A 7,665-nucleotide genomic window follows, 5' to 3' on the forward strand; every position below is an offset into this window, starting at 1 on the left:
GAACTCCCGACCTCAGGTGATCTGCCGGCCTCGGCCTCCCAAAGTGCTGGGATTACAGGCGTGAGCCACCGTGCCCCGCCAACTTAGACTATTTTTTATCTCTTCTGTGGCGAGTAATAAAATGCAGTGCTTTTGATAAAGGAAGCTTTAAGAACTCAGGAATGAACAAGTCACTGCTGTCTAGGTTCTCCGAGTTCACACTTATTATGTCCTCTTAAATATCATGTTTGTTTCTTCAATTTAGGTACATAGCACTGATAACTGTGAAGTTATCTTAGATAATTTGACTTGGAATACACAGTTTATTCAAATGGCATATCTAAAAAATTTCAGTACTGGCTGATTTAGTATAAAAATGTGGCAGAGTATTTTCATAATGTACGATTAATTTTTGTTTTGCCTGGATTACTAGTATTTTTTGAGACAGAGCCTCACTCTATGGCTCAGGCTGGAGTGCAATGGCACAATTTTGGCTCACTGCAACCTCCACCTCCCAGGTTTAAGTGATTCTCCCCTCAGCCTCCCAAGTAGCTGGGATTACAGGCATGCACCACTATGCCTGGCTAATTTTTGTATTTTTTTTCAAGTCTCTTTTTTCCCATAAGTTACTGGGGTACAAGTGGTATTTGGTTACATTAGTATGCTATTTAGTGGTAATTTGTGAGATTTTGGCACACCCATCAACTAAGCAGTATACACTGCACCATATTTGTAGTCTTCTATCCCTTGTCCCCCTCCCACTCTTTCCCCAACATCCTCAAAGTCCATTGCATCATTCTTATGCCTTTGCATACTCATAGCTTAGCTCTCACATGTCAGTGAGAACATTTGATGTTTGGTTTTCCATTCCTGAGTTACTTCACTTAGAATAATAGTCTCCAATCTTGTCCAGGTCACTGCAAATGTTGTTAATTCATTCCTTTTTATGGCTGAGTAGTATTCCATTGTGTGTGTGTGTGTGTGTGTGTGTGTGTGTGTATATATATATGAATGATATGATTCTGTCCTTCATCTTAAAGTTAGATAACCTGATGACAATGTGATTAGGTGATGATCTTTCAGCGATGATTTTCCCAGGTATTATTTGTGCTTTTTGTATTTGAGTGTCTAGGTCTCTGGCAAAACCAGAGAAGTTTTCCTCAATTATTTGTCCAATTATGTTTTCCAAACTTTCATATTTTTCTTCTTTTTCAGAGACACCAGTTATTCTTAGGTTTGGTTGTTTAACATAATCCCAGACTTCTTGAAGGTTTTGTTTGTATTTTCTTTTTTTTTTTTTTTGTCTTTGCTGGATTGTGTTAATTCGAAGATATTGTCTTTGAGCTCTGAATTTCTTTCTTCTACTTGTTCAACTATATTGCTGAGAGTTTCCAGAGCATTTTGCATTTTTATAAGTCTATCCAATGTTTCCTGACGTTCTGATTGTTTTTTCTTCATGTTATTTCCTTGCATATTTCTCCCTTCACTTATTTTTTATTTTATTCATTTATTATTATTATTATTTTTGAGATGGAGTTTTACTTTTGTTTCCCAGGCTGGAGTGCAATGGCTCAGGCTTGGCTCACTGCAACCTCTGCCTCCCGGGTTCAAGTGATTCTCCTGCCTCAGCCTCCCGAGTAGCTGGGATTACAGGCATGCTCCACCGTGTCTGGCTAATTTTGTATTTTTAGTAGAGATGGGGTTTCTCCATGTTGGTCAGGCTGGTCTCAAACTCCCAACCTCAGGTGATCCACCCAACTCGGCCATCCAGAGTGCTGGGATTATAGGCGTGAGCCACCATGCCTGGCCTATTTTTTATTTTTTTTTTGAGACAGAGTGTCACTCTGTCACCCAGGCTTGAGTGCAATGGCACAATCTCAGCTCACTTCAACCTCCGCCTCCCGGGTTCAAGTGATTCTCCTGCTTCAGCCCTCTGAGTAGCTGGAATTACAGGCATGCGCCACCATGCCCGGCTAATTTTTGTACTTTTAGTAGAGACGGGGTTTCACCATGTTGGTCCGGTTGGTCTTGAACTCCTGACCTCGTGATCTGCCCATCTTGGCCTCCCAAAGTGCTGGGATTACAGGCGTGAGCCACCGTGCCCAGCCCTCCTGGATTCTTTTTCAGGTAAATCAGGGATTTATTTTTTGTTTGGATGGATTGCTAGAGAGCTAGTGTGATTGTTTGGGGGTGATAAAGAGCTTTGTTTTGACATATTACCAGAATTGATTTTCTGGTTTCTTCTCATCTGGGTAGCCTCTGTCAGAGGAAAGGTCTAGGGCTGAAGGCTGTTATTCAGATTCTTTTGTCCCATGGGGTGTTCCCTTAATGTAGTACTTTCCCCTTTTTCCATCTATATGGCTTCCTGTGAGCCTAGCTGCACTAATTGTTGTCTCTCTTCTGGATCTAGCCACCCAGCAAGTCTACCCAGATCGACGCTCGTACTTGTGGTTGTCTTCACAGAGTCCTGTGATGTGAACTGCATACGAGTCTCTCAGCCGTGAATACCAGCACCTGTTCTGGGGCAGGTAGCAGAGGGGTGAAATGGACTCTGTGAGGGTTCTCAGCTTTGGTGGTTTAATGCTCTATGTTTGTGCTAGTTGGCCTTCTGCTGGGAGGTGGCACTTTCCAGAGAGCGTCAGCTGTGGTAGTATGAGGAGAACCAGGTGGTGGATGAGGCCCTAGAATTCCCAAGAGTATATGCCCTTAGTCTTCAGCTACGAAGGTACAGAGGGAAGGCCCATCAGGTGGGGGCAGAGCTAGGCAAGTCTAAGCTCAGACTCCCTTTGGGTGGGGCTTGCTGTGGCTGCTGTAGGGGAAGTGGGTGAGGTTCCTAGGTCAATGAAGTTATGTTCCCAGGAGGACTATGATTGCCTCTGCTGTGTGATGCAGGTTGTCAGGAAAGTAGGAAAAAGCAGGCAGTAACAGGCCTCACCCAGCTCCCATACAACCCAAAAGGCCAGTCTAGCTCCCACCATGCACCCCCCAACAGCACCGAGCTTGTTTCCAGGCAGTGGGAACTTGCCACAGGCCTGGAAACTTGCCACAGGCTACAAGCCTCCCTGCTGAGAGAGCAAGCAGGACTTCCGTGCCTCTGCATCTGTCAAGTCTGCACACCGGATTCATTCCCTCCTCTGAGTTCTGGCTAGGAAACTTCATGTTCAGTTGGAATTGTTACAAAGTTCAGCTGGAGGAAAAAAAAATATATATATATATATATATATGTATTATTTTATATTTTATTTATTTATTTTTTTGAGATGGAGTCTCGCTCTGTCGCCAAGGCTAGAGCGCAGTGGCGCAGTCTCCACTCACTGTAAGCTCTGCCGCCTTCTGGGTTCGCGCCATTCTCCTGCCTCAGCCTCCCGAGTAGCTGGGACTACAGGCATCTGCCACCACGCCCAGCGAATTTTTTTGTATTTTTAGTAGAGATGGGTTTTCACTGTGTTAGCCAGGATGGTCTCGATCTCCTGACCTCGTGATGAGCCACCATGCCTGGCCTATATTTTTAATAAAAGATTTTTTTTCAAATTTTCTGTAAACTAACAGATCTAAAGATATTTAGCTTTTCTATATCATATAAAAAGAAGATTCCAGTCAGGCATGGTGGCTCATAGTTGTAATCCCAGCACTTTGGGAGGACAAGACACAAAGTCTGTTTAAACTCAGAAATTTGATACCAATATGGCAAAAGCCCATGTCTACAAAATATACAAAAATTAGCTGGGCGTGGTGGCCTACACCTGTATTACCTGCTATTCAGGAGGCTTAGGCAGGAGGATTGCCTGAGCCCAGGAGCTCGAGGCTGCAGTGAGCCATGATCCTGGGTGACAGAGTGAGATCATTTCTAAAAAAATGCCAGGCTGGGCGCAGTGGCTCATGCTTGTAATCCCAGCACTTTGGGAGGCCGAGGTGGGCAGATCACTTGAGGTCGGGAGATCAAGACCACCCTGACCAACATGGAGAAAATACTAAAAATACAAAATTAGCTGGGCATAGTGGTGCATGCCTGTAATCCGAGCTACTCGGGAGTCTGAGGCAGGAGAATTGCTTAAACCCAGGGGGCTGAGGTTGCGGTGAGCTGAGATCGCGCCATTGCAATCCAGCCTAGGCAACAAGAGCGAAACTCCATCTCAAAAAAAAAAAAAAAAAAAAAACCACAAAAAAATTAAAAAAAAAAAAAAAACACCAAAAAATGCCAACGCATATAAACATAAACTTACGTGGGTATTTTTGGAAATTTTTGTTACTATTATTATTCTAATAGTTTTTGGGGTACAGGTGGTATTTAATTACATAGCTTCTTTAGTGGTGATTTCTGAGGTTTTGTAGCACCCAGCAACTAAGCAGTGTACACTGTACCCAATGTGTAGTCTTTTAACCCTCACTCTTGCACTCGTCCCCTTGAGTTCCTGGAGTCCATTATATAATTCTTATACTTTTGAATCCCCATAGCTTGTCTCCGACTTGTAAGTGAGAACATATGATGTGTGGTTTGTTTTTTTTTTTTTTTTTTTTGAGATGGAGTCTCGCTCTGTCGCCCAGGCTGGAGTGCAGTGGCAGGATCTCAGCTCACTGCAAGCTCCGCCTCCCGGGTTTGCGCCATTCTCCTGCCTCAGCCTCCTGAGTAGCTGGGACTACAGGCGCCCGCCACCTTGCCCGGCTATTTTTTTGCATTTTTTAGTAGAGACGGGGTTTCACTGTGTTAGCCAGGATGGTCTCAATCTCCTGACCTCGTGATCTGCCCGTCTCGGCCTCTCAAAGTTCTAGGATTACAGGCTTGAGCCACCGCGCCCGGCCGATGTTTGGTTTTATATTCCTGAGTTACTTCACTTAGAGTAATGGTCTTCAGGCCAGGCACGGTGGCTCATACCTGTAATCCCCCCACTTTGGGAGGCTGAGGTGGGCAGATTACCTGAGGTCAGCAGTTCAAGACCAGCCTGGCCAACATGGTGAAACCCAGTCTCTATTAAAAATACAAAAAATTAGCCAGGTGTGGTGGCACACACCTGTAGTCCCAGTTACTCGGGAGACTGAGGTGGGAGAATTGCTTGAACCTGGGAGGTGGAGGTTGCAGTGAGCCGAAATCATGCCACTGCACTCCAGTTAGGGTGACAGGATGAGACTCCGTCTCAAAAAAAAAAAAAAAAAAAGAATAGTAGTTTTCAGCTTTATCCAAGTTGCTGTGAATGTCATTGTTCATTTTTTTGTTTTATGGCTGAGTATTTCATGATATATACATATATATCACATTTTCTTTATCTACTTGATAGCTGATGGGCATTTAGGCTGGTCCCATATTTTTACAATTGCAAATTGTGCTGCTATAAACATGTATGTGCAAGTGTCTTTTTACATAATGACTTTTGTCTGCATGTAAATAGTAGTAGGATTGCTGAATCAAATGGTAGTTCTACTTTTAGTTCTTTAAAAAATCCCCTGATGGGATGGGCATGGTAACTCACGCCTGTAATCCCAGCACTTTGGGAGGTCAAGACGGGTGGATCACCTGAGGTCATGAGTTCAAGAGCAGCCTGACCAACAAAGTGAAACCCCGTCTCTAATAAAAATACAAAAATTAGCTGGGCGTGGTGGCATGTGCCTGTAATTTCAGCTATTTGGGAGACTGAGACAGAAGAATTGCTTGAACTTGGGAGGCGGAGGTTGCAGTGAGCTGAGATCGTGCCACTGCACTCCAGCCTGGGTGAAGGAGCGAGACTCTGTTTAAAAAACAAAAAACAAAACAAAAAAAAAACCTTGGCTGTTTTCCATAGTGATTGTATTAGTTTACGTTACCACCAACAGTGTAAACGTTCTGGTTTTGATTTGAATTTTCCTGATAATTAGTGATGTTGAGACGTTCTGGTTTTGATTTGAATTTTCCTGATAATTAGTGATGTTGAGCATTTTTTCTTTTCTTTTTTTTTTTTCTTCAGTATTCACATTTTTTATTTTGAGGTGTAAAATATATGTGGCCAACACCGTTACTTTCATCGGCAGATAATATAATTGGGATGTATAAAAAAACCTGTACTTGACCTTTTATCAAGATTATCTGCCATCAAATTACCCATATCCAGGTTTCCATGAGCCTGGAATTTTCTTTCCACTTGATAGGGGTATGTATTAGAAAGTCCAGTTGATAACATTTTTATTTAAAACAAGAACAAAAATAAAAACAATCAGCATAGTCAAGTTGTCTTAGTCTTTTTTTTTGTTTTTTGTTTTTTGAGAGGGAGTCTGGCTCTGTAGCCTAGGCTGGAGTGCAGTGGCGCAATCTCGGTCACGGCAAGCTCCGCCTCCCGGGTTCACGCCATTCTCCTACCTCAGCCTCCCGAGTAGCTGGGGCTACAGGCGCCCGCCACCACGCCCGGCTAATATTTTGTATTTTTTAGTAGAGACGGGACTTCACCGCGTTAGCCAGGATGTTCTTGATCTCCTGACCCCATGATCCACCCACCTCGGCTTCCCAAAGTGCTGGGATTACAGGCGTGAGCCACCGTGCCCGGCCTCAAGTCTTAGTCTTAAGAATTTCTGGGCCGGGCGCGGTGGCTCAAGCCTGTAATCCCAGCACTTTGGGAGGCCGAGGCGGGCGGATCACGAGGTCAGGAGATCGAGACCATCCTGGCTAACACAGTGAAACCCCGTCTCTACTAAAAATACAAAAACTTAGCCGGGCGAGGTGGCAGGCGCCTGTAGTCCCAGCTACTCGGGAGGCTGAGGCAGGAGAATGGCGTGAACCCGGGAGGTGGAGCTTGCAGTGAGCTGAGATCCGGCCACTGCACTCCAGCCTGGGTGACAGAGCGAGACTCCGTCTCAAAAAAAAAAAAAAAAAAAAAAAAAAGAATTTCTGGATTTCCTTTTTGGAAGAGGTCAGGATCTTTCCAAGACCTGAGTCCTTGAATATTCTTCAAGCCATCAAAAATGGAGTCCTTTATTTTCTCATATTCTAACTCTAAAGATACTTTATTCGCTTTAAGTTTTTTTTTCCAACTCGGGATCAGTTTTAATCTTCACAGCATCATATCAGATTTGTGAAAACTCACAAAGACCAAAGGAACCTCCAACAATCAGCAACAACATGGGGACTCTGTAGCAGAGTCTTGTTCCTACACAAAGCACACATTACCACGGGTGCAAACATGATTGAACTCTTCCATTTGCTTAGAACTCCAAGCAGGCCCAGTGCTGACTCCCAAAGCTCAGCAATCCAAGCTCTCGAGAGGAGTACATCCTTGACTCACCTTCTTTCTTTGGTTATTTGGCATTTGGTCCTTACTGATAGGTTTCCAAGCATTTTTATTTATTTATTTTTTTATACATTTGTTGGTCATTTGTATATCTTATTTTGAGAATTGTCTGTTCATGTCCTTCAGCCACATTTTCAGGGGATTATTTTTTTTCTTGTTAATTTGTTCAAGTTTCTTGTAGATTCTGGATATTAGTTATTTTGTTGGATGCTTTGTTTGTGAAGATTTTCTCCTATTCTGTGAGTTCTCTCTCTTTACTCTGCTGATTTTTTCTTTTGTTGTGCAGAAGTTTTTAGTTTAATTAAGTCCCATTTATGGAATTTTTTTTGCATTTGCTTTTAGGTTCTTGATTATAAACTCTTTGCCTAAGCCAAGGTCCAAAAACGGTTTTTCTGATGTTATCTTCTAGAATTTTTATAGCTTCAGGTCTTAGATT

At 43.2% G+C, this 7,665-nt stretch overlaps 1 pseudogene; it reads right to left on the reverse strand.

Annotated features, from left to right (window-relative positions):
• Positions 1-6,821: 6,821 nt before the first annotated feature.
• On the reverse strand, positions 6,822-7,274 carry LOC116271608 (annotated as a pseudogene).
• Positions 7,275-7,665: the final 391 nt, after the last annotated feature.

Source organism: Papio anubis, chromosome 20 (genome assembly GCF_008728515.1).
Source record: "Papio anubis isolate 15944 chromosome 20, Panubis1.0, whole genome shotgun sequence".
NCBI classification, from domain to species: domain Eukaryota; kingdom Metazoa; phylum Chordata; class Mammalia; order Primates; family Cercopithecidae; genus Papio; species Papio anubis.